At 43.5% G+C, this 26728-nt stretch overlaps 1 long non-coding RNA gene across 3 annotated transcripts in view; it reads right to left on the reverse strand.

Annotated features, from left to right (window-relative positions):
• LOC110405215 overlaps positions 1-26728 on the reverse strand; it is a 287475-nt gene that overhangs the window by 176103 nt on the left and 84644 nt on the right. For all 3 annotated transcript variants that reach the window (XR_002442729.1, XR_002442726.1, XR_002442728.1), the window contains one exon: positions 24780-24841. This is a non-coding gene — a long non-coding RNA (uncharacterized LOC110405215). The remainder of the gene's footprint in view (positions 1-24779; positions 24842-26728) is intronic.

The following is a 26728-nucleotide window of genomic DNA, read 5'->3' on the forward strand; positions in this document are numbered from 1 at the left end:
GGGGGAACAGCGTGGAGACTGCAGGCGCTCACCCATATTGGATGGGTGGTTAAGGTGCCCCTACACACTTAAACACATTTCCTTGCTAAATTCCCTGCGGTACATTAATTTTTACTGATTGCTAATGGCTGCCTGGCTGTCTCTAAGGCAACTGGTCCAGTTATTATTAATTTCCAGGTTGGAAGAACAATAGACAACCATTTATCAAGGAGGTACAAACCAACAGCCAGTTTTTGTTGTTGTTGCAAATTGGTTTTTAACTATAGAAGTCCCACATGGCTGATGTTTTGAGTCATTTTTTTGTCATGAAGCATCCTAATGGAGGAAAGTTAGGACAAGAGTAACAAACTGAAATTGAAGCAGCGCTCAGGAGAAATTTCAGACTCCTTCAGTGAATGAATATGAAGTGAATGCAATTTTTCAGCTGTCACTGACCTATTTTAGACACTCTCCTTGCCAAAAAAATTCCCTAGGAAACTTCACTTGCCATAACATGGTTTTTCTGGAAGGATCAGTGAAAAAAATTGGAAAAGAAAGTTTAAATATAAGGCTTATAGAGCTGCCTTTTGCTTCATGCAGGAGCAGGGAGAAGCAGAACAAATGGCTCAGTGCTATAACCATCTCTGTTCGGCCTGAAGGCCAGTGGGGAAAAAAGTGCCCCAAACAAAAGTTAGCATAATTTAAATCCTATCTGACATGCACTGTCTGACAGAGAACCCTAAAATACATTAGCTTGGCTGGTTTTAAATGCGTTCTCTTGTTTATGCTATAATGGAAATCTGCTGTTTTTTGCGTGCTCTTGATTTCATATATTTTAGGGGACAAAGTGTTCACTGTCATAACTGTTTTGTGGCACTGCACTTATGCTCAAAGACAACACAGCCTGGTGTGTTACAGGTATTGTTAGAAGAACATCGCCACGTGATTAAGTCACTCTGTAATGCTACTTTTCGACTTGGAACTGAAATCTAAAGGAACTTCCTGCGATAGAAAGAAGTATTTGGATTGAAGAGCTTCTGGTGTCACAAAATTGACAGATACAAGGCAGAATACATTTAGTTATGAGTAGTTAGCTATCCATAATTTGCATATTTGTTTTATTAACTCTACTTATGCTCTTGTGTTAACCGACATACGCGGATTAGTTTATAGTATGCAAGACTGCATAGAGCAGCAAGATGTTCGGGTGGCTGCTCTTCGTCAGGATGCATGATTTCATCGTCTCTGAGCAGTGTCTCAGTTTCATGTTTACACATAACTTTGCAAACGTGCGGAGGCGTCACCATCACCGCGTGGGTGCAGGAAGCGCTGGGTGAGCCAGTGTAAAGTGACTGATAGCAGAACGCACTTCTCTTACTTTCTGAGATTTTCATGTATGGGGTGGATTTTTTCCTTCCTTATTTTGAAGCTGTGACGACACAGCAGACAAATGGGAGTGGCTGGGGGTCACCTGTGGATGCCCACATGAAAGTCGTAATTATCAATCTGCCTACTTGTACTCTCACATTTTTATTACGGTTCAAAATTCAGGCAGAAATTAAGGACAAAGTGTTGGGTTTTTTTAATCTCTGTTTTCTTTTAACATGAGACAGTCATGTTAATTAAAATCTAAAAATTTTTCATCTGAGAACATTATTTCTAAACCTCTATCTCCTTTTTATTTCAGACTACTAATTTACTCTTCCCTCTGTGTTTCCTGTTCTCTTCTGTATTGTGTATACGCACTTTTGTTTATTTACTGTGAAATGGAGTTTCTTTGTAAAATGCTTTGAGGAGGAAGAATTAAGCATGTTCTGTGGGAAATTACTGTCATTAGCACAGATTTACTGGAGCATTTTGAGAGTATTGAGGTTGAATTTACATATTTAACTGCAATCTCAGCCTTATTCACCAAGTTCTTCAATGCACACAACTTTGAACTGAGAGTTAACGACTTGCTTAAGTTCTGTACCAGGAGGAGACCTAGGTGAAAGTTACAGACATAAAGAAGTTTAAAATTATGGGGTATTTTAGGTTTCTTCTGAGCAAAGCTGTAATGGCACAGTGAATATATTAACGACAACTATTTGAAATCAATGGAGTCATTTGCATGATGTCACTGCAAGGGTCAGTCAAGGCCCTTCCATAACTGAGAGCACGCTTTATTACAATTAAACTAATCAGAGGATTCCAGTAGATGGAAAGTGTTAATAGATGAAAAGTGATAATGCTCGGTACACATGTTATGAATCAGTTGGTGGTGGCTGAACCCAGCTATGGAAATCTAACACAGCAATGTGTTTTCCTGCATTCATTCAGCAGCATAAATACTCAAAAGTCACTGAAAGCCAATTGCAAATTGTCTGTTTGATTCTATCACTCAATTTTTGCACTATGTTAACCGAATAAGTAGTCAGCCAGGCCGGAAAGAGAAATGATACCATACAATTTATTAAACGAACACAACACAGCACAATTTTGAAGTTTCAATATTTGATACAAATTATTCCTGAGCTGTTCATAAAAGTAAAACACTACACCGTGTAATTTAAACAATCTCCACTGTTCTATAAAGAATATACTTTAATAAACTAGCACACACATTGCAAATAATCGAGGAGGATGACAGAATATCCAGCAGTGCTCCTTAGGTTATTAGTATAACATCCTTATCCCCCAGTGTGTTAGTTTCTGCTGTACTGGGGTTCATCCTTTTAATATCTGAGGCCAGGGGGTTGAAAACTACTCATCCCAACTAATGTCTTGTGAGATTTTGATTAATTTAAGAATGTCCATCCAGGTGATACGGGCAGTTCTGTGGGTATAGGGTGCTTTCCAGGATTTCTGATACATAAGCTCTTTCTTGTCCCATGATTTGTCTCCTGATTACAGTGGTAAAGGTGTCCCCTCACCTCTCTCCTACCCATCATCTTCTAATGAAGCCCCCCTGCAGCTTCCTAAATTCTCTGGTGTTAATCTCTCTCCATGCCTAAAAATAAACTTCTAAGTCTAAATTCTCATGGGAGATACTGTGTTAGGAAAGGCAGGGAGTGAAGTGAGTTAAATCATTCACACTATTAGCTCAAGTGGCTACTGCAGCTGGCCCAGTAAATGCCAACCCAGCCAAACCTCAGCCATTTTCTCCCTCACACATGCTGCGTATAGTGAAACAAGAGTGTCTGCAGATTTATTAGCTTGTATATAACAGTAAATTGATGAAAACATCCTCTAGGCAACTTCATCTACTTTTCACTTGCCATGTTCCCATGACAGTGACAACTTGTTGTGTTACAGCTGACCTGTCAGCCACAGCTACTCCCTGTTCATCGGGGGCTGCCTGTCACCGCATGGATATGAAACGGGAAGTGAGCAGAATACAACAGGCAGTTATGCACACATTCCTTCCAAACAGCCTGCTTCAAAACCAAAAGCTGACAGTGGAGAGATTATTGCTGAACCTTCGTGTACATTCATCCAATATTTTACTCGGCAATAATGGATTAATGCTATTGCTGCAAACATTTTCACCTGGCTCTAAATAAGAAGATTTCTTAAGCCGACAGTCTAAATATAGCAGCTCTGGGCGTTTTCTGCGTTTGCAAATCAGTCGTGAAAGGGACATTCATTATATCCTCTTTTCCAGACAGAAAGGTGACCAGCATAAATCCCACACCATGCAACGGGTGCGTGCTCCATTGTTACTGCAGATGTGTCAATCCCCGGAAACAAAAGAATCGACACCCGTCTAGGAACAAGCTCCCCGTTAGTTAGCAATTCAGAATGACTTCCAAAAGCAATCCCTTAGTCTCCAATGATATCTGTCTGACAACTACTTAATCTCGGCAAGAGCTGCGTTAAACCAGCCTGTCATCATTGCTACCTCTCAGGTGTAGCTTGAAAAGAGAAGAGAAAGAGAGAGAGATCTATGAGTTTCAATCACTTAGAAGAAATTATAACTTTTTAGAAGCCTGTATGCAGATAGCATTTACCATATTGAATGGAAGATGACAGTTCCCATATAGACAGAGTGGTACAATGCAAAATGCCAGCTTCCAGGTGATTCTATCCCATCTCTGAGGCTGTCGGGAGCTATCAAATTAATGTTGAAATAACTGTCACTTGTGAATACCTGCCAGTGTAACCAAGTCAGGTATTTAAAAAAAAAATCCCAATTGATCAGCCTCAGAAACTGTTCTGAATACTTAAGGAAAAAGTTTCGCTGAGGTGTGACTCTGTTCCATATTCATTTCAGCAGAAGGATGTTTTTTTTTTAAGAATAGAAGCAAAAATGAAAGTGCTTAAGTCTCCTCATTGAAACAGTGTTAATATCATCACTGATTCCTTGATTATTTGAAACACAACTACTTTTAGGATAAGAGAAGCAAATAAAGATTAGCTAATGCTTGAACCTCTTGCTACTGGAGACAATCACAATAAATCTTGATGCCCTTCTCTCTCTCTGTCTCATTGCTATAAAAACTCCTACTTTGTTGAAGTTCCCTTTTATCTCTGCATATCCTTACAGGGGTTTTATTGGGGTTAATAATTTTGTCGGTCCTATTGCAGCAAACAGTTAAATGTTCTTGGTGTGTAACTTAATGACGACTGTGTCACTCCAGTCCCATTCCTGTTAACATTTTCTGATAAATGACAGAATGGAAAATTGAATTCTCTATTCAAGGAACAGATGCAACACCATCAACACCCTGCACATTCTCCCTGTGCTGACTACCGATGTACCTACAGGAAGGAAGAAAGGAAGAGTGTCCCTGTGCTGTGTGACAGCACTCCCTGCTCACGCTGAAACAACGCTCAGTACTTGGCAGGTTTGAATCTTTGACATTTCTTCGAACCCTCTTTTAGGGCACCTGCTTTCAGTATTCAGCAAGCGCATCTTATTACACAATACATGGCAAATGATTGCATCCTCTTCTTTCAGACATGTCTCTCACCGCTACACTCTTTTCTTTCATCATTTTGCAGAGGTCTAAATATGGTGCACCCTGAGCAAGTTGCACTGGAAAGCAGCAGCTAGTGCTGACTTCAGCAAGCAGCTTCTTAGGGAGCAGTCCATGATGCAGGATGTTGTACCAACGCTCTGTGACCAGTGCTGGCCACCACAGGAATGCCAGGAACAGCCTAATGTCCCAGGGCACAAGTACCAAACTTTGGCTGTCTGGATCTCTGCCTGCCCGAGGAAGCATGGCTCCCTTGGTGATAAAGCAGCAAGATGTTCAGTCTGATTTTCAGTGAGGGCAGTCAAGTTTGCTTTCCTCCTGGAAGGAACGTATGGTCCTGTGCTCCACTGCTCCCCAGCCCACTGGTCTTTTCACTCCTGTGTTTGGCCTCAAGGCTGCCACACACATCACATCCCATGAGCCTTCGGCTGCAGGACTCGCACTGCGCCGTGACCCAGCAAGTCAGCAGGCACAGCCATGTCCAGCCCGCTAAAACACAATCCAGGTGAGACTGTCAAAGTGTACATAAGACCTTGGAGCCTCACAGTCCTCTGATAAAGGTTCCTCTGTCTCTCTGTACTTCATACAAGCTAGACATCTAAATTCTGTTCTCTAAGCTGCTATACTGAATTCTCTATATAAAAGCTCCCATGCTTCAGCGGATACGAGCTCTACTGAAGTTAATTCTCAACCACTGAATATTTACAGTAAATTAATTCTGTCTTCCCTATCTTGTTATACCACATTAATGAGTACCTAAAATTATTTTCTCTTTTCTGATATGCCTAAACAATTCTTATAACCTGGGCTACTTTCTGCTCTCTCATATTCTGGAGCCATTCCATATTTACACTGGCATAAATGAAATAACATTTTGATGCTTGTTTATATATGAGCACAGACAAGGAATACAGAAGGAATATCTGCCAGCAGGGATATATATTTAGGAAATGTATATGAAGTATATCTGCATATAATTCCCCCACACTAGTCCATTCCCATGGCTAATACACATTGTAGGTATTTGTCAATACATATATGCACCCTTCTATGCCTACTAATGTGTAGTCTATATCCTGACAGTGAGCTACAAAGAAGAACATAAAAGGTGTGTTCTACATTTTCAATTTCAGGAGATACATCTCCAAATTCTGAAGTGGATGGGCTCATGCTTAGGAACTATTCCCTTGGATGCCCTACTCTACAAATTCCCTAACTCTGTCACGACAAAGGCAGCAGCTGTTTCCTCAAGCCTTCACTGAATTATTCCGGAAGATTAAAATATACATGTATATATTTATGCCGACAAGAAGGAGGGAAAGTGCAACTTCTAGTCAGTGCCTAAATTTCCTGCCTCCGAAGCCCAGCTGGAGAGCAGGAGTTATAACAGAAAACAGAGGCACAATTAGCTGGAGTTCTGTAGCTGTCTGCAGCAGACTGCTTGCTCCTATCTCTCTATAGGTGGTCTCCCAGTTCATCAGTTCATAAATAAGTAATTTGAAATGTGTTCCTGGGGGAAATTTTCCTCCTTCTCTCCTGAACAGACTGTACTCATCAGTTTTCCTGTTCTCCAGGTACCTGGCGTTCTCATTTATAATGGCCAGAGGAACTATGCTGTTCTAATTCTTGCTTCATTACATTTCCTAATGCTTGTTTTCAGCAGCTTCACAACTCCACATTTCTTTATATATTGATAAAAAAAACTCTTTGCATATATTATTTATTGGCACTTTCATGTTAGCTTTACTGCTGATTTAAATGGAATATTTTTACATACAAAGTAAGACTGTGAAGTTGGTTTCAGGTCTGAGGTGTAGATATTTTGATTTAAATTATGTGGGGGAAGAAAAACAATCAGCAAGAGAAATCATTGTCACTGGCCATTTCCCTCCGCTCTTCATCACACAATATCCAGACAGATAGTTAGCACATACCAGTGCTTTAGTAGAAAGGAACATTTTGTACTTTAGGGAAAAACATAGAGGCCAGATCAAAAGCTTATGGAGCCAGTTTACAAAGGTCTTTAGGTAGTCAAGGATGCAGCAGGATGTACGAAAACAACTCGGCAATAAGTGCTTAACCCTAAATGAACAGCAGAGGAAATCAGGCGCCTAATTTTCTTATTCCTTTTTAAAATACCTGTAAGTGCTTATTGGTAGGGGTCTGTGTTCCTTACACAAAACAGCTCTGTTGGCACGTCAGAAAAAAAAGCACGACCGAACTGCTGTTTGACAGGATAATGATGTTAATGGAAGTGTTCATGTAAAAACAAGCGGTCTGAACCCAGGACATGCGGTTGCATAAGGCCAGGTTAAATATTTTTGAAGCTTTGTTGAATAAACAAATGATAGAACAACACTGACCCTCAGCGCTGCTCACTGCGGACAGGCACAAGCGCTCGCATCCCATCCGGCACCAGGGTGTGCTGAGACCTGCTGTGGCCACACACGGTACTCAGGAGGGTTCAGGGAGGAGTGGGCCACAGCACTGGTGGTGCAAAATGCGGTGGGCGGATGTCAACACTAGCACAGAAGCCACAGTGCCTCCTGTAGACACGCTTTGGGGATTTCTGAGCTCCGAGTCACCTTCAGATAGTGAAGACCAAGACTTCAAGACTCAGTTGCCCACAATAGGTGGATGTTTGATTTGCTGACCCAGTAGGGCCCTCCTCCTACACATTCCCATGAAACAACCCCCCTGACCTTTAACAGGAGCTCATGAATGCCTCAACACAACTCAGTTGTGTGCGTGTTACTTTAAGGAGTCCATTTTTCATTCCTCTGTGGAACAAAAGGAAAATGTTGCAACCTTGAAAGCCACGGTAAGACGGAATTGCCGCTCCCCAGGAAGTCCAGATTAGGTACTGACAGACCCTGAAGTGAAATTAGGGATGCGAGCCAAGAGCGCGTCTCTATATTGCCTGGAATTACAGCAATTTTATATTGCTCTTTTTGGACTTAATCAAAGGCACCCATTGACTTCAATGGATGATCGATCAGGCTTTGCTTTTTGCCATATTACACTAATCAATGGCTCTAATATATTACATGGAACAGTTCACCAAATGACAGATTTAGAAGCATCTATCTTTTCCCTTAAGAAATTACCCTGAAAATACCTAATGAAGAAGCACTTATTATTGCTTCTAGCTAGGGCCAAATGTTGCTCTTAATTAAATCAGTGGAAATTCAGAATCGTGCCGTTGAGTTCAATAATTGGCTTGTGAATGCCAGTGATAATTTTGATTTTCCTATATTTCAGAAGCAGCTGGAAACTTTCATTGAAAAGATTTATTTTGTATAAGGTAACACTTACACTCAGCTTACCATTTTCTTGTAGTTCCTTGAAACTTCCATATAAATTAAAGGCATTGCCGATTGGTTGGCGGGTCGCTGGTCAGTTTATTTTTAAAGTAATACGAAAAATATTTTAACTTTTAAAAATAGAAAAGCTGCTCTGTAAACTGAACTGAGCAACCCTAAATAGCAAGTCAGTGCTTTTCTCTGATAAAAGGCATCACCATGTAGTTAGACAAGCAGAATTTGAGTCCAGACCTTTTCCTGCTCTATTAGACAAAAATCCTACCACAATCGGTGTAGCATTGTTAAGCTCAAGTCTTCAGGCACCATGAACCACGTCCTCAAATCTGATGAGCTCTGCTTAAAAAATATACTTACAAATATTTAGAGCCCTTTTCTGCTTTTATGTAATGTTGCACAAGGATTAACCATAGTTCTTCACTCTGCCAGCACGCCTTCTGCTTTTCCACAAAAGCAGGTGTTTACGTGCCTGGAGCTTTAAGAAACATATTAACTACTTTGACAACTATGGTCATGAATTATACAATAATAATAATAATTAAAAACAAAACCGAGAATTGACGGTAATGTTTATTTTCCAACAATTACTAAAATTATTCAGGGAGAGGTGAAGGAGGAATACTTTGCGAACCTTCTGAAGAAACACTGTAATTAAAATAATCTTTTCATCTGGGATTTTCTTTGGGGAAAGGGAATTTTGTCACCCAACTGATAGCGAATTTCAACAGTGGCTTTAATTATTTGCTGGTTACCTGCATAGCTTAGCAGTCACAACTGGGGGTAGATGTTTCAAAAGAGCTCCCTCCCTCCCTATTTAAGCACTTTCAGGGAAGTATAGGTTATTGGATTCTGTCTAAACTTCTGAAAAAATATTATTCTTAATGCTTACAGAAAAGAAAAAAAAGAAGAAAAGGAAGTTGTTGTTTCTTCTTAAGGCTGAACTAGCAAAGAAAACAAACTTAGAGAAAAGGCTGAAAAGAAATGTTTTTTAGTGGACTGCTTGCAAAACGAAGTGAAAACACATTTCAGAGCGTTTCCTTGAAAGGGATGGGGTGGGAGGTGGAGGGGGAGCAGGAGGCACAGAGGCTCCAGCAAAGCACAGATGCTTTATTCAGCAGCAGGCAGGAATCCCTGGGAGTAGAGGTCCCTTCTGCGCATCTCACTTGGGCAACTTATTTTCAACTTTCAGGAGGTCCCAAATACCAGCAGCTAAACGGGTGCAGGGGGGAGACTTCAGGAGAGAGAAACAGAGAGGGGCGGAGGAAGCAGCACAAACCTGGGAGTCAGCAAACCCTGCAGGTGGCAGCAGGGGGGATTTGGCTGAAGCACCCCTCGTGCTGGCCCTGTCCTCGTGGCTGTGTCCCCATGCTCCATTTCCCAGGGAGGAAAGGGAGGAGGCAGGGAGACATGGAACAGGTTCCTTTGCTCCAGGAGTGCCTCAGCTAAAGTCTTCCTCAAAAAAGGAAATGAGTCGATTTGCATTTTCCTACTGAAGCAGGGAGGAATGTTTCTCGTTACATTATACTGTACACTCAGGTTTGCCCCAGGCCTGCTTGTGGGCTAGAACAGCTCTGAAAACACCTGTATCCTTCCCATTTAAATGCACTCTTCAGACAAACCTTTTTGGAGGCTTTCAAAAGAGATAGACTAATATTTTTCCATGCTCACATGTATTTCTCTATGTGATTGCTGAAGACAGGAATTAACCACTTGATTCCCACTTGATTCCCACGTATTGCCTTTCCATGGATTGCTCTTTCATCTGTAAATGCTTCCCTTTAGATGAGCCTTTGGCACAGTGGATTTCCCCATTGGGAAAAAACAAACAAACAAACAAACAAGCACATTTAGAAATGCACTGTAACTCAGGCATCTGTCATGTACCTGAATGAAAGATTCGAGGGGACATTTCTACTGGGAAAGTCACGTTCCTTATTAGAAAATTCAAGATCCATTAAGCCATCCTCTCCAACGGATTTATTATTTTTGTTGAAAACATCCTGAACATTTATTACAGTGACGAAAGCAACCCTTCAAAATGGTCCAAGGCAGTTTATATTCATGTGGGGCTTTTCCCTGCTGCAAATGCTGGAGCCATCACTGGACATGGATCCAAATTTTACCCTACATGAGTCTGAGTGCCTCCATCCCATGCTGGGTGGAAGAGCAGCCTTTCTAGCTACAACTAATTGCTCACACAAAAAATTCTGCCTGGATGAGAGTAAACCCGGCAGGAACTCTTCAAAGGACCTGACCTTAAACATCAGCAACTGCATTAATGAAGGCTGCCCATCGAAGTCGAGTTCCCTGTTGGGACAGATCACTGCCTCTGCCTAAGCCTGGGAGACTCCTTCACTCCTCTGGGACTCAGTTTCCCCATCTGGTAAAAATGTGAGGCTTAACCCTCCAAAACAAGTAGTGAGGGCTCCTGAAGCAGCATCACTCAACTGTGGACACTATGGTGAATAATATTATTTATAAGCTTGGACTTAATTGCTCGGTGTGTGTACATGATCGTGCATATGCACATGTGGTTACCTTGGTGACAGCTTTATTCTGATATGAAGTTGCCATAAGAAAATACCATTGGGGATTGACAGGAATAAGGCCAAGAGACAAATGAGTTCCCATCAGTATCAGCTACTGATAGCCCGATGCCAAGTTATATAACAGGGGTGAAAAGTCAGTGTTCCTTTCCCGTGTCTGTTTGGTAGAACACAAATGTCCCAAAGCCTTCCCTCTCCCACCCTATTTTAAATATTGGACTTTTCCAGTGTCTTCACTAATTTCCCACTCCTTCTCCTAAGCGATGATTTCATGTGTAACTGGCAGGAGATGAAATTTCGACAGATTGAATCTCTCTCTCTCTCCTCTGCGCGCGCATACACACACATTCCTTCAGTCCCCAGATAGAAACTGTAATTCCCCTATATAAAAATGGGGGAAAAACATTTTTTTTCCTCCTTTTCAAATGTATAACATAGTTGTGAAGGCTAATTATAAAATAATGTTTATACCTTGGAGACCAAGACGGGAGGTTACGAAAATGCTTTAAAAGTCCCAGTGCAGCAATAGAAGAATTTCATTAACTGAAACAAAGCAGAGCTGGTGAAAGTTTGAAAAACAAAGTATGCAAAACATTAAAAAAACAAAGCCAAATCTATTTACTGGTCTGGTACATATCAAACTTTCAAGGTTCCCAGTGATTCCTTCACATGCCTAAGTGAAAACTGCAATTAAAAGGTTCATTTTTTGTTCCTGAAATCTTGGCTTTGAAATGCACAATGGGTTTTTCCTTTCAAGCCCTGAGGAAGCGCGGTGCTGACTGCTTCCCAAAGAGCTTCAGATGATCGCATCCCACCCAGCACCCTGCAGGATAAGGCTCTGTGTAACCAGACGGCAGCAGCAGCTCCTCCAGGAGATAATGCGCTAACACAGGCTCGGGGTGCGCGCGCCGCGGAGCCAATCCCATCCCCTGCGTATAACAAGTTTGCCCTGTGTGATTGTCTGACAGACCCGGCGACAAGGAGATGAACCCTGACAGATGTAGTCTTTATCACGGAGTAAAATAGGCTCACAGCAGTGTCCCGCCAACGTGAATGTCACATTTTATGAATTGCCGTATTGCATGCTGCAGTGAGCACTGCCTGCCTGGGCTTTGGGCAGGCACTAACAGCCCAGAGCTCCCCCCGCGCAGCCTCAGCTTGCTGCCTCCAAATGTAGCGAAGAGCAGAACCGGCAGCATCTGCTTTGCCATGAACTCACCACCCTTAAGGTTCAGAAATAATGGGAATACAATACAAAAACAGAGAGGAGTTAGGTTGTTGTGGTTTAGCGTGCCGGGACACCTAACAGAGTGAGGCTGTGAGCCTGGCCCTGCGCGCGGAGCATAGAACAGGAGCTATGTGACCACACAGAGCAGCACCCAGGGTCAGCATGGACCCTAAGATGGGCAGGGTCCCACCTCGGTCCTTCAGAGGATGGTGCTGGCAGTGCCACCTCCAACAGCCACGAGCACTGGGATGCCACTCTGCTGACAGAAAATGAAGCCTGACTGCAGGCAATCAGTTGTGCTGACTCAACCCAGACAGGCACTGCTCCATCATGTGCATAAGATCTGTATGCGGGATCAAGCTGCCAAGGAGGACAACAGCAACATTACGGGTGCTAACCCACCTTCCTCATCCCTTTTAGAGGCTTCTTCAGTAGTGTCTAACTCAGTCAGGCCAAAGCTGCAAATGCAGTATGAGCAGAGGCTAAATCAAGCAGGAAAAAGAGGGGTTGTTAAGGTTCATTCAAACTAGGTGAGCATTATTGTGCTGTCAAATGAGGCAAAAATCTCAGCAGGGTGGAAGGCCTGGGTTTGTGTACATTTCCACACAAACAATTTGGATGTGTTACGTTTGAAGTGGAAATAATAGTCTAGGAAAGATCTGAAAAATTAACAACGGTTATATACCTAAAGGGCAGAAAGAAGGAACTCAGCCTGCGGTCTCCTGGGGCTGGAGCCATCGGTTTCACCTGCATCCCTACAGTGTCCCAGCCACATTGTTCCCTCCCCCAGCACGAGCAGGCACGGAGCACCAGCATGGCTCACGGTGCTGCACTATGGATGGTGCAAAGTCCTTCCGCACAGCTCTATGCAGACACCCTGCTGGCTCCTCACATCCTGAGCACTAGCTCTCATGGAGACATCCAGGCTTACATTGGGAAATGGCCAGGATGTAGACAAGAGAATGGTCCTTAGAAGCACCTGGTATAAGCCTGGCAGACTAGATAGAGGCATATCAAAAAACACATCTGCTACTGAAGCTTCAGAAGGTATTCTTTTTTTTTTTCTTCTTCTGTGTATTTGTTATTTCTGGAAATGCGCTTTCCCACATGAGCTTCAGCATTTCTTGAGGCAAGTGAGAGAACTGCCAGGTTATGAACTAAGGTAAGATCCTGACCTCTGGAACACCAGGGAGCTCTTCCTTTCCTCCTGTATCCCTGCCTCTCCCTGCAGCCCTTGGCTGGATCCATCCCTCGGCTGGATCATTCATAGTAAGCGAGTGCTGGGTTTGGGGAGGCCTGACACTATTCATTTTGAGGGGTCTACCCTTTGCAGATAAACTGAGCTTTCCCGAGACTACTTTTCTGCCTCTTAAATTAGCCTGCCTGCCTCAAAGAGAGGAAGCCTAGTCTTTGAGATCCCTAGACTCAAACTCCAGCAGCTTGCAGGAGAGTTGTGCTTAATGCCCTGCACTCTCACAGTCTTCCTACTTGCCCACGAACCTCTCAGTTCCCCATCTGTAAAATAGGGAAAACAGCACTTTCTTAAGTCCCAGAGGAGCAATGAAGGTGAAAAGCACTGAAGACTGCCTGGCATTCAGATGCTTCGCAGCTGGAGTATCGCAGATAGTTACGGCGTGGTACTATAAATGCAATGATATATGTGTGTATACACACACACACACTTAAAAAGTGTTTGAGAGCATAAATCTGGTTTGAAATCTTGCCCTTGCCTTTAGGGTCTCTAACTACTGATTCCACCTAAAAATAAGCATTAGAAAAAGGTGTCAGATCCCAAGCCAAGCCAGTGTAAAAGTATTTAACTTCTTGCATATCAGAGAATCCGTTTTATTTTGGCTCACAAAGGACAGTCTTTCTGACAAATGTATCAAACCGCTTCCGCCTGCTAATCACAAGGGGCAGGTCAGCCCGTTAAAGCACTGCCCTGCACGTCCAAGCGACGAGCGCAGCCCTTGAATGAAACCCAGCTACCAGCGCTTCAAAAACCCGGCCATAAAAGTGGCTCCGATTTTTTTTTTTGCTGAGACTTGAACAGGACACAGTCGCATTCTTAATTCTAAGTACAGCACCGTTTGTGGAAGAAGTTTTGTACTGAGAAAGCAAGTTGTGTATTTTCAAAAGCACGTTATCTTTTGTACTTTTTTCCTGATGATTGAATAGGATTTCACGGAACTTGATAAATATTTATTTGAAATTTTCTTTTTTTTTTTTTTTTAAATGAGGAAATTCAGAATTTTCTAGGGAAAGATTTTTCCTGAATTTCAATTAATCCTACTTACAGAGCTGAAAACAGGCCCTTTGCAAAGACCAACCCAAAACCTCAACAACACAAAGCTCCCAGCACCTTGTGCTTTTAGCATCTGATAAAAAACCTCGGGGGATAATGAAAAGCAAAGCAAATTGAAAAAAATGTTGTTCGTAACAGAACTTTCCCATTCCTACTAAAAGGACTGCATAGTTCCTCATGCTCTTTATGCTTTTGTCTGGTATTGTTTGAACAACCATTTGGGGCTATTTGTATTTTATTGAGGCCACTCGACCTTTCCTAAGTCTTAAGAGATCTGTTCCCTATTCCCAAAGAGAGTGCATAGACGATGGCAATGGCAGTACCATGGAGCCTCACAGCACGGCACTTTATTGAAAATGAGAAAAAAATTGCTTACATTTGAGCATCTTTTTGTGGGATCAGTGTCACACAAATGAGGAGAATTCCCTTCTTGAGCAAACTTGCTTTTCCTTCTTTTTAAGCAGCTTACAGCAGATTTACATGCAGGTAACATCATTAAAGACATTGCAGCTACTCCAGGTAATTTACGCCTGCCTTCCTGAGAGCAGAATTGGACCCTCATTTGCCTTTTTTGGTTATATTTGTACGATTACTCTGTAATTTTCCCCTCTGGTAGAAAATGGAAAAGCAGAGAGACGTAAGAGAATTGTCCTTTGGAGAACATGGCTCTGGAGTTATGGCTCCTCTGAGGGCTTGCATTGAGTCCTATAAAACTTGCCATAGTCTCACAGGCTACTGGAAACATTACTTACAGGCACAAATAATGTGAGCAACAGAATCCACTGAGAGCAAATAATTCCTTCTTTCCCCTCTTTTCACCCCAAGAAAATAAGATGAAGAAGCAACAAGAGTGACCACAAAGATCATAACAATTAGGATGAATTAGAAGGTCCTCTAAGCAAAACTTCTTTCTGCTCTAGTTTGGCAGAGCCATTCGTTTGGACCAGACTGGGAATCTGAGCCTGCTGACTCTGGAGGAGTGGGAAGCTCCTCTCTGAGGAAATGAAACATTTTCCTGGGAGATACATACAGCTTCTGCTCAGAGTTGAGCGCAGTTTATATCATGCTGAGCCAGGGGATCCCTGTTATAGCCACCTGCTCTGTAACTAACTTGCAGTCCCCTTTCTAATTAAAAGCTTTTTCTTCAGATCTGCCCAATGAGCTGTTCCCAGGCTGGCACGAGTGTGAGAGGGAGTTTGATTTCACTGTGGAGGAAGCACATTTATGGTGTGGGGTTTTGTTTGCTAGTAGAGAAGTCACTAGAGAAATAGAGGATGGATGACTGACAGCCATCATCAACAGGTTTGGCACCGGCTCGCTCTACCCCTGCTCCAGCTCCCACTGCCCAAGGAAATTTCACTGTCCCTGCATCCCAGCCTTGAGTTCTGCATCACATCCAACCCAGATTACAGCACAACCAGGGCTTGAAGCCTGCCCCATGTCTGATCATTTGCTGATAATTCCTATTTAGTTTAAATCAACATACTGATTGTATCAGCCATAAAGCTTTATGGAGGTTAGTTTATTCCCCCCTTCAAATGGACTGTTCTTCTCTCTGTCATAAAGTTAATTTTATAGTCTTTGTTCATTTTCCTAATCTGCAAATTACATCCTCCTGTACTCTGATTACTTACTATTGGAAAAACAGACCTCCTATATTTCCCCGCTGCTTCTAGTTTAAATATTCTTTGCATTATCTTGATGACCTTAATCTCTTTTTTCCCCTCATTGGCCTTTCAAGGAAGCAGCAAACGTACCAGCAACACGAAGTGTGTCAGCCAGAAAAAACAAACTCAGCTTCTGCTCTCTGCTCAGTCCATCCTCTCTTTCTTTTTTTTTTTTCCTTCCCTTCTTCCTCTGACAGCAAAGACCTGGGGAAAGAAATGGAACTGTAGCAGGGAGGATTTTGTATCCTTGTAGAAATCCTTCATTTCCTATTAGGAATGAAGGCAGTTTAATATATTGGGAAACAAGGTATTAATATGCCGGAAACCGGCCATTGAACATTGCAATGAACAGGTCATTTTCTATTTCAAGTTACATTCATTTTGCAAGGTGTGTTGATGCACATGCTCATGTTACTACTTCAAATGGCCACAACCCAGCAGCAGCACATGCAGCACTAGGAATGAGGAACATCTCATGGGAATTCACACAGAATTATAGGTTTGAAGGGACCTCTGGAGAACATCTAGTCCAACCCCCTGCTAAATCTGGGCACCACTGAAAAGAGCCTGGCACCATCTTCTTGACAACCACCCTTTAGATACTTGTAAGCACTGATAAGATCCTCTCACAGTCTTCTCTTCTTCATGTTGAACAGTTCCAAGTCCCCCAGCCCTTCCTCATATGGGAGATAATCCATGCCCCTCATCATCTTTGTGGCCTTTTGCTGGACTCTCTCCAGCAGTTCCCTGTCTTTCTTTCTTGAACTGGGGAATCCAGAACTGGACACACTATTTCAGACGTGGCCTCACCAGGGCAGAGAGGGAGGATCACGGCCCTCATGCTTTTGCCTTTGCTCTTTTTGATGCACCACAGAATACCATTGGCCTCAGGGGCACACTGCTGGCTCACAGCCGATCTGTTGTCCACCAGGACACCCAGGTCCTTCTCTGCAGAGCTCCTTTCCAGGAGGTCAGCCTTTAGCCTCTACTGATGCATGCAGTATGCATTCACCTTTGGGCACCACCTAAGACCTGCCTGAACTTCAAAAATTAGGCACAAGCATGTTTCAGGTTGCTCCATGTCCTAATGCTACGTCTCTTCACTGCCTGAGCATTCCTAAAACAGATTCTGAGCTCTGAAACCATACCAGCAAGCTTGGAGAAGAGATCCCCAAGGAAAGAAAACTAATAGATGGCATGCTGCTAAATGCAAAGCACAAAAGGTATGAAAGAGGGAATGAAAGATCTGCCAGCCCACCTGAGCACATAAGAGTAGTTCCCTCCTCAAGGCTTTCCCTCATTGTGATATTCTCCACCTGTTTTTTTCAACCTTGTTCTCATTACAAATCCCTTACAATGAAGCAGGATAGGGCTGCATGTAAGCTGACTTGTTGCAGACTTTTTTTTTCTCAATTTCCTTTGCAAATCCCTCTGAAAGATCCTGTGAATTCCATGAGATTCAGCAGACCATGCTTTGAACATTGCAATACAGCACCCACCTTCTATATTAAACATGGATACTCTTTATAGGCTACAAATTGCCGAAAAGGAGCTGCACATCTTACTGTCAAAGCAGTGCACCCTGGATGGAGCATGTCCTGTGAAGCTCCAAATACTGTAACAAATGTTTTCCTTTGATGGACACACTCACTCCCTTCCAGTTGGAACCTACTGGGACCTTAAATTCCTAACCACAGCACCTAGTCAGAGCGACTGCCCTGGAGGAGGCCGGTCCAGCCCATAGCAACACACAGCAGCCACCTCCAGCCTGGTGAGAAGCCCCTGGAGGATGTGAGGGCCAGAAACCATGCACCTGTTAGGTAAGAGTTTACTTGTGCTTCACTGCTGCCTGCTTCCACCCTCACCCAACTCCTGCTGCAGCCCTGCCCATCTTCCTCCAGCTGCATTTCCCACTCAGCTAAAGGCCACCTCTGCTCTTCTGTCCTCTGTGCTCCTACAGCCTCTTCCCCCTCTCCCAAGCTCAGCCTCTCCCCCTTGGGCTCTTTTCTCTCCCTCTCTCCCTCTTCTCCCATCCTCTCTTCTTTTTCCAATTCCATTCAGTTTCTTTTCACTTTGGATCCCTCTTTTTCTTCCCACTCTCTTGTATCCCCCCTTTCCTGCCTTCTCTTTGCCAGTGTAATACATTGAGAGCTGCCATTCACCATCCTCATTTGCCATGCAGACGGCGGGACTGCTCATGTGGCCCTCACTTGCAAACAGCAGCTCCAGCCGGAAAATAAGACACCAATTAACTCTAGCAGCCAACTTTCTGCTTAAAAACCTTGCATTATTTCACATTAAAGACCGGCAGTTTCTGTCTGCCTGCAAACTGCCCGGTGCCAGGAACGTATTTATAGAAGGACTTATGGAAGGAAGGGTTTGGAGTTTTTTTTCCCCCTAGTAAACACAGAGATAGGGGGATTGTTTCATTTCAAATGCATGTGCAAATTCTCCAGGGCGCAGCTCGAGGCCAGAGCAGGAATGGGTCTTTATTTGTAAGCTGTTACTCTTGGCAAGTCTGCAAAATGTTTTCCCCCAAATGCATTTTACTCTCATAATTACCGCACGGTGGGTTTATATCAAATCCCTATAACTTCAGCCGTGTGACACAACCTATTGAAACCTAGCCGGAGTCCGTGGGCACGTTCGGGGTGCCGGGGTGCCGCTGCGGGCTGCGCGGCGGCTGCGGGGCCGTTTCTGGGCTGCCAGCGCCATCTAGCCGGCCCCGCGGAGCCGCCGGCTGCGCCCGAAAGCCTCCCTGGTACCTCACGGACCGAGGTTTGACCTTCCTGCCCCCTACAGTCGCCAAGCGGGGGGTCTCCAAAAGGCCGAATCTGGGGCTGGAGCGCATCGCCCCACTTCATCCCCTCGGCACTTCCATCGTGTCCCCCTGTGCCATGCAGGACGGGCCACACGTTGCCCCTCGGCCCCTCTTCCAGCGGCTCTGCTCCAGTGGCCGTGGCCTTGGCAGAGCTGCTTGGTTGCAGAGACAGGTTTCATGCTTGTGTCTCTTTTTGTTTCTTCTTCCCGAGTGGCTACAGGCACACAGGAGCCACCAGATTGATCGGTGCTGTGGGGCCATCTGGTTCAGTAGTTTGTTGTGACAAATGCCCAGTGCACACTTCAGAAGAGGGAAGGGCAAGAAATGTCACAGGAGGCATTTATTCAAAGAAGAATAAAACCAGCTTGCATTTGCACAACATTTTGCTTGACCAACACCATTCAGCAGATGAGCTGTGTCTTCTGTGAGGGCAAGGCAATGAAGCGACTTGCAAATCGCTCTGTAGCAGGGTCTGTTGTGATAGGACAAGGGGAAACGGTTTCAAACTAAAAGAGGGAGATTTAGATCAAATATAGAGAAAAAGTTTTTTACAGTCAAAGTAGTGAGGCACTGGCATGGGTTACCTAGAGAGATGGTGGTTGTCCCCTCCCTGCAGACATCCAAGGTCAGGCTGGAGGGGCTCTGAGCACCTGCTGGAGCTGTGGGTGCCCCTGTTCATTGCAGGGGAGTTGGACCAGATGGCCTTTAAGGGTCCCTTCCAACTCAAATGATTCTAAGATTCTATGAAATTGTTTCGAACATGAGCAGAGCCATCCTGCAGACAGCTAAGCTGCCATTGAGTAGGTGGCTGCTGGATTGGGCCCAATGTGCACTCAACTGGGTATTTCATAATCCTTTTTCAGACAAATGCTGAAGAGGATAATGCAGGAGAGAGGGAAGATTTCACTGAAAGAAATCCCAGGTCTCCTCAGGTTGCAGCGCCCGGTCAGCTTTCAGAAGAGCCACAAAAATTCAGTTCGTTATTTCAAATACTGAATTGCCATTTTCTAAAGGCTCACCTCTAAAATTAGAGTTACATTAAAACAAACAAACCCTACAAAGCAATTCTTCAAGTAATGCCATCCCTCTCATGCCCCAGCCCTCCTCTCTGGCACTCATAGCAAGACAGGAGGTGGTACCTCAGGGATCCAGTTTGTCACAGGATTGTGTGGTTTCAGGAGAGAAGCCAACGTGGTGGCTGGTCCCCTTGCTGGGTACATGGCAGAAGAATGCCCCAGAACCATAGAGAACAGGTCTCCCATCCACAGATGAGAGCACTCCTCCTCTCCTCCTCTCCTCGTGCACCAGTGCCTTGGGGACAACTTAAGCACTGCAGTGAGAGGGCTGTGGAAGTGCCTTTGACAGATGTTCACGTTTGCCCACTGCGTTTCTTATCTCGTGACTACAACAAGGTCTTAACAGAATAGTAGAGCAAGTTAACTGGTCTGACCTCCCCTGCTTCGGGCAGCATTTATCAGCAGGGCCATTTCCAAGCTGGATGCTTGCCGCTAAAGGGAAGTGAATCTAACACACTTTCTTGAGCCATTCCTCACCTGAAATGATGGAGACTGGGGCTAAGCTGCTGTGGCTGACACCCCTTCCCAGAGTCACTAATAGAACACTGAGGTGGAACATCTTGAATATCTGCTCTGCCTGATTCCATTATAAACCAGGTCACGAACCAGTGCAGGTCATAGCCTGGAGAGTGGAACAGGACATTTCACCAGTGCTTGTCACGTTGGAGGCACGACATCCCTTGCACCTCACAGCTGCTGTTCATGTTGTCTTGTGTGCACACAGCCAATACCTGGCATGAAAAGCCCTTTCCAAAGTTGATCTTGACCCTTGAAAACTAAAGTCCTTGCAGCAAGGAAATGTGTGTTTGTGCATCCCCCACCTCCTTGAAGAGCCCCATTGTCTGCAGGACAAAGGCCTCTGAAGCTCTCACCATCAGCCTTGGAAACAAAACACACTCACTGTTTCTTTCCTGAGATGCATGCTGACCTCTTCTCTCACGTAACATAAAACTTTCACACTATAACTTCTCTGTGTTTCTTAAAGTAACACTTGGAAACACAAACCAGTCAACACCTCTGGAGCCAGGGCGCTTGGCTGAGGCTGCGCTGCTGCTGTTAAGGCAGAGCTCCTTGGCAGGCAGCAGGGCAGCGGGGATTTGGGCTGAATGCAGAGAAGGGCATCTTGCTAGGAGGTGCAATGCACAGCTCAGTGGCACTGGCCATTGCTGCTTCTCCCAGACACCTTCTAGGTCACTGCAGTCAGGATTTTCCCCTTCTCTGTGCTTCTGATTCCTCTCCATCACCTTGCCTGTCCCCTTGCTCATCATTCTTCTCAAGAGAAGCTCCATCTGTGGAGCTGAATGTGGCGTTTGCTGAGTGGAGAGAGTATAACTGGAGAAAATCTTGGAAACCGAGTGTCCTCAGATGTCGAACGTGCTAGCAGGAGAAATGGGACTGACCTCAGGCTTTGCTGGGCTGTAATCAAAGCACTGTTGCCACAGAACTAGACCTGCCACAGAAGGTTCCTTCACAATGTGGAAATTGCCGACCATATTTAATTCTGGAGGAAACACCAGTGCAAACATCCTCTGCTGTATATTTCTGCTTCCCAGCATTTCCCAGGATACTCCACAAGCCACGTGGTTAAAATGTCATAAAGCTAAGTGGGAAGGGATTCCTTTGCACATCGCAGAGCGACTGCTTGTGTTGGAGGGGCAGATGGAGATGCTCTGACCCTCCCATGTTGCTGTAGGGCTTTGTGGCTGGGTCAGGGAGCTGCCATCTGCACATACACTCACACACACCGTGCACACAAGGAGCTGAATATTGATTCCTGAAAAGCGTTGCATCACCAGGCTCATTTCTGCTTTTCCCATTGCCCCATGAAGCCTGAACCCTAGCTCAGATCCTAGAACACCAGCCCTTACCAGCATTTCTTCTCACAGTGAAAGCAGTTTTGTTCTGAAAAGAAGCCCTAGAAATAGTATTGCTGGGTTCCACATTTACAGTATCTGGGTGACTTAGTTTGCACATAAAATATTGCCTTTTTCATTACAAATTAAACCTGAGATCCGAGAGTGAGTTTGTGTTCTTTTCATTGCCACCAGGAATAAATGCAGCAACTGCAGCTCTGCTAATTGTTCTGTCAATTACAGCAAATTAATTTGCTTGTATTTATTTATCAGTGCGCTGTCAAAAGTGCACTCAGTGCTATGCAGTGCACCAATAAAGGCAGCCTTTGCTCTGGGAACTTGGCAACTTTATTTTGATGTGCTCAAGAACTGCTCTATCTGCTTAGCCTCTCCTGAATGTACAGGGAAAGCAAAGGAGGGCAGGGCTGATCCAGCCCTAAGCAAGGTGAGAGCTGCCCTCTGACAGGAGAGGCTCTGATTATGAAATACAACAACTTTTGAGAAAGTGTTGGTTTGTATAAAATATTTTATTTGCTGTAGTCCCATGATTTTAAATGGGCAGAAGGTAGAATTATAAGCAACCTTTAGTCAAGTGAGCGTCTTCCTTTTATTGTAATTATGCAAGCACTGCTAGGTGAAGTCAGATGAACAGTATACAAAGCCAGTTAATATAATAATGACATGTGTGATTGTGTGCAATGTGGCAGGCAATTGTACACTACACAGGAGCATTAGTGGTCACTGCACTTGATAACTCACTGTGACACCTCTTATTTTTCGCCATGTAGAAAGAAAGAAAACAGAATAATATACTTCCCCATGGCTCCCTGTATTTTATAGAAAGCTTGTCATTAAAGAAATGTAATTTTCTATTCCATTCTCGACAGACAGTCCTTTTGCATAAAATATTCTCCTGCTCTCTGCCCCTTACTCCCTAGAGCTCGGCTCCCAGAAGACTTTAGTCCCCTTTAGAACAACCTCCATAGGAACAAGGCGCTCCAATTCACCTAAAATTCAGGGATATCAAGTGTGACAGCTCCACACGCTGAATTCCTGCTCTAAAATGCCCTCTGCTTTTCAGCTTCCCAGTGGCTAGACTCCTCATTGAGAAGTTTGAATTGTTTGCGTAATAGGAAACAATGGCAGGTAGAACATCGATATAGATATCTTTCCACTGTAACGTAGGTGTATGTGTATAAATGAATCATGTATAAAATGTATGAAGCCTCACAGATCAACATTTTATCGTGTATAATACCAAAGAAATAATTCCTCTACTTACAGTAAGAACTATTCCTAAAAAAGAGCTGGTCTTTTTTATTTTTATTCTGGTTGGAATATTTTGCATACAATACCTTTAACAAAAAAAGTCACTATTTTCACCAAAACAAAATTTGTCCTCAAAAATTGTTAACCTAATTAACATAATCCATTTTCCTTGGCATTCCCTGAGTCTGTCTCTCCAGATAATGTTATTAGGGATTTGATCAGAATATTTCAAACTGTTTCAAAATTTGTTTTCTGAACTCTCTCTTTTCCTATAAATTCTACTAAAAGGAAAAAAAAAAAAGAGAAACTTCAGAAAGAATTCTGGAAAAGGACTGTTGATTTTTTTCTTTTAATATGTTGCAGACAAGTATTTTTTAAAGAGATAGAGTGTAAAATAGGCATAAATCCAGCACCAGAAAACAGACAAAATACATCTCTTTATATTGTTTTCTTAAAATGGCTTCTTTAGCTTTGAAGAGCTGTCTGCATGTTTGTATCTGGAGAAGGGATGATTTGTTAGGACTTTTCGGATCACCTCTCATTTCGGATGCTATTGCATTTTACAATGCCAAGGCTTAGCTCCATTATCGAAGCTGAGAAAACACAAGCACATTCATACAATATATGTGTTTATTTTAGTGCACATTAGAGGTGTTCACAGAGAAGAACATTCCACTGAAAATGTATTCCTATAATACATAACTGTATAATCTACTATGTATAAAGTAATGCTTACTCACAGATAATTGTATATAGGAATGATAGAGGCAAAAACCCTCATCTCTGTGCAGTGCTGTTAGCGAAGGCTTTGCAAATGAAAGTTCAATATAGCCACCCTGGCTGGAGCACAGCACACATCTTATCACACTGGTGGCTCTTGCAAGGAAGATATGAAAGTCTCATTCTTTCATAAGAAGGCCACGTGGAATTGAGGATTGTATGGTTCTGGGGAGACTTACTGTATAATATCAGAAATTGCTAGACATTTGAAGACAGAAATGTCTTTCTCCTTTGAGTATTGCATCCAAAGTGCCAGCCAGAAATGATTTATATGTGCTCATCCTTATTATGGACTACACATAATAAGGGCATGATAGAAATCGTATCTGCATAGATTCAGGCAGTTCCAAGAGATCTGCTGCCAGTTTTGTTTGACAAGACACTCAATCAAGTGAAGAGGTTCAAAATATTTCAAGAGGAACCTTCTGCATTTTTAAGGCCCAGTATTTGTATTCACTTAACAGAAATCCTAAATGAGAGCAACATGAGTTTATATTCACTCTAAGTTGCATTTTGCAAAGAGGAAAATATTTTGAGCTTGTCTGCCAGCATTTTAAAATAAACACTTTATTCATTTCATCATTTCAATACGATCCAACACATTCCTGTTTCTTTTTCTCTCCCTTGAAAGAATGTGAAATGGGATAATAAATATTGCCCTGGAAAAAGGATCTTGGGACATATTTTATACATTATTCCATTAATTGGGCAGAGGGTGTTCCGTTATACTGCTTAATGCTTCTTCATCTCTCTACAAATCCTACCTGATCTTTGAAGTGCAGGTCGTTTTCCAAAGAAGCAGATGCATAAAGTAGAAAAGAGCACTTGAGAGGATTTTTTACAGAGAAAAATTATGGTGATGGGAACTGACATTCCTCAGAGTGCCTCACAATTTCCATGGAATGTTCCACTGCTCCCATCGAGGCCCAGTTCCTCTAAACTTGAGCAATCCCATCCCAGTCAATAAAACTACTCACGTGAGTGAAGGCTTCACACTTCACAGGCTTCTGGTGGACAAAACAAGAGGGCAGTCCTTGTCCTAAAAAGACAAAAGCAACTCAGCCTGAGGGCTTGGTTTTACTGTCTCTCGTAGCGTTAAAGCTTCCCCCCACCTACTGCCCCCCATCTTGAAAATCTGCGGACACAAATCACTACGCTGCCCATGGAAAAGCTCTTGCTCCAAGACAAGTTTGTGCAGCACAAAGTGCCTTGTGTGCAGGCCAAGAGGCTGCGCCATTGCAAAGTGCTGGGAAGCAAAACATTTGCTCTTCCAGCACTTAGCGCACCGACAGCTTGATAAAATGGTCCAAGGCATAATGTTCAAACAGAGAGAGAAAAAAAATTAAACATGTAATAATAAAGTTAAATGTAACTGTTTTAAAGTATAATTCTTTGGAGAGCTCAGTTTTATGTTGGGCCGACATTTGAAGTAGCACTAGTCGTTATTAACGGGAAGCACAGATAGAGGAGATTTAAATCACTAAAGTAATAAAATCTGAACGAGGGCTAGCACCTTGAAAGGCTCTTGGAGAGAAGATTGCATACAAATGCAATTAAAACGATGCTTATAAAATACTAAGATGTTAATTGGGTTTAGTCCCAGAAGCCCCAGCAGTACAGTATGTCAGAAGTTAGCTGGTTTGAAGTTTAAAAAGAGTGGTTTAATTTGTACACCTTGTCCTAATTACGAAGCTTTCTGCAGCCTGTGTATCGGCATGGTTTATTGTAGCTTAGAGCTTTGTAAAACAAACACACACCAGTTAATTGGGTTATTGCAATGGAAAATTGGGCTGCAGAACTGAAACCTTCCTTGCTCGTGTTTTTTTACAGCTTGTAATGAACGCTCCAGCAATGTCAGGATAGACTGATTTGTAAGGTGTGCAGTTTACAACTTGGTTATACCGCTGCTCTGAAAAATAGGTGATACAGTGAAAACAAAGACTAGCACGATATAATGTTGCTGAGCTGGTGGGTTGAAGCCCCAGCTGGCTTATTTATATCTTTCAATCCCCCCAAATACTCCAGCAGGTCTGAACTCTGCATTCCCACATTTGGGAAAGGACCGTAATATGCAGGGAGAGAATACTGCAGTTGTTCAAGGAGCCTGTGGAGGCTGTGAGCACCTGCTGGGGGTCCTGTGAGGTCGTGTGTTTTTTCTCATAATCAGTAAATAAATACTTAGAATAAGAACAGAGTAGTACAAAAAAAGGGGGAGGATGGGAGATGTTTCTATACGAGGCATTGGCACAGGCCTGCCCAGGGAAGTGATGGAGTCATGGTCCCTGGAGGTATTCAAGAAAAGTGTAGATGTGGCACTGAGGGACATGGTCGGAGGGCATGGTGGGGATGCGTTGATGGTTGGAATAGATGATCTTAGCAGTCTTTTCTATCTTTAACGATTCTATGATTCTAAGTCCTGTTCAGGACCACTCTTGGAGTTCATTTGTGCCCTTCAGCTGATGATACTCATTTCTGTGTGTGAAGGAACACTTTGCAAAAGCAAATCTGGCCTCTCCCCTCCTGTCTTGCTTCAGACTTCATGGCATTGAGGGTCTCAGAGCACACTCTGGCAAAGTCCCTGTCCAGGTCATGCAACCTCCTGTACATGGCTTCTTGTTTCTTGTGAAACAGGCACTGAGCCTGACAGCACGACCATTGTATTCTCCCTGCTATGGCTCTGCTGTTTGGGGCCGGATCCCGAGAACTGTGAGCCCCCAAATGCTGCAGAGGATAATGTGACAAGTTGGCATAACTCTGATAAGTTCTTCAATGTAGGAATTTACTCCAGAAAAGGTATATTCTCCCCCACCTCCCTGGAACAGTGCATTTCTTGGTCACTTTGTGATGGGCTTCTGCAGAAAACCAATGAGTTGCTCAGTGTGCATGAGTTTGGAGCTGTGCATTGTGGTGCAAGCCAGGACATAAG

The sequence above is a fragment of the Numida meleagris genome, chromosome 12, assembly GCF_002078875.1.
Source record: "Numida meleagris isolate 19003 breed g44 Domestic line chromosome 12, NumMel1.0, whole genome shotgun sequence".
Lineage (NCBI taxonomy): Eukaryota > Metazoa > Chordata > Aves > Galliformes > Numididae > Numida > Numida meleagris.